A 1,380-nucleotide genomic window follows, 5' to 3' on the forward strand; every position below is an offset into this window, starting at 1 on the left:
CACCCTCCTCCTTGTGAAAAGAAAAGGAGGACTTGTGGCACCTTAGAGACTATCCAATTTATTTGAGCATAAGCTTTCGTGAGCTACAGCTCACTTCATCGGATGCAAACTGTGGAAAGTGTAGAAGAGCTTTTTATATACACACAAATCATGAAAAAAATACCTCCTCCCACCCCACTCTCCTGCTGGTAATAGCTTATCTAAAGTGATCACTCTCCTTACAATGTGTATGACAATGAAGGTGGCCCATTTCCAGCACAAATCCAGGGTTTAACAAGAACGTCGGGAGGGTGGGGGGGCAGGAAAAAACAAGGGGAAATAGGTTACCTTGCATAATGATTAACCACTCCTAGAGCTGGATATGAAGCAGGGGAATCTCCCCTAAGCCTGACTGGTGGCTTCCCCCTTCATATTTCAAGGCACCCGCTGGTTAGTTGGGTCAGGCTCCAGTACTACGAGTCTGGTCCTTTTTCCCAGCCCTATCTAGGTAGGTTATTTTCTGTTCACCGGACTGGAGCATTTCCACCTCCGAACCTCATGGGTCTCTTCCTAGAATCTAGGCCACTTATTAAACAACTCCCAGCAGGTCTGCCACCCCCTGGCCTCCTCCCTTTCTCCACCCTGTGCATTTCCTGCCCCGCTCCAACCTCCAAACCAGACGGTGCAAACCTTCCCTTCTCCCGTGTATTTGCTGTCCCTCTCCCTCCTGCAGGAACAGATCAGAACCCCCACACAATAATCCCCACCTGAGCTGGCTCCTCTGCAGCCATGTCGCTCCCTTGTCCCATGGGAGGACGGGATGAACCGGAAAGAAACATGAGCGTCGTTCTGCAACCTGGCTGGGCAAGAAGGGCTGTTGTGGAAGTTTAGGAACGGGCATTAGTTCATTTCATATCACGCTTCCCCCAGGCTCTTTCCCTGCAGAGCGAGATCCGAGATTCTGCCGTGCTGAGAAAATGCTCAATCTCTGGATTACAGCAGAGACCTGGCCCCTCCTGCCAGGCTAGGCCCACAGACACACTTTTAACCTCCTTTCTCCCTCCCGCATCCCAAAACAAAGTCTCTGAATGCAATCCTAGAAAAAAGCAGAACCAAAGGAGTCCCTTTCGAGGATTCCCTCTGACACTGACCCCACGGCAGCCACACCCCAGCAGGAGGGACATGGAGTCAGGAACTGGGTTTTCCTCTCTCTCATCCTCGTCTTGTCCACAGGAAAGTGATTCTCCCCACAGTGCAGTAATACATCTGTCTGGGCAGATGAGAGAGCTGGAAATCTCTTTCAAAACTCTTTTATCCCACGGACCCTGTCAGTCTCTCTATCTCCTTTTCCCTGTGCCTTCTCCATGCCTGTTTGCTAGGAAACTCTCATTCCTGGGTTGT

The sequence above is a fragment of the Caretta caretta genome, chromosome 28, assembly GCF_965140235.1.
Source record: "Caretta caretta isolate rCarCar2 chromosome 28, rCarCar1.hap1, whole genome shotgun sequence".
NCBI lineage: Eukaryota > Metazoa > Chordata > Testudines > Cheloniidae > Caretta > Caretta caretta.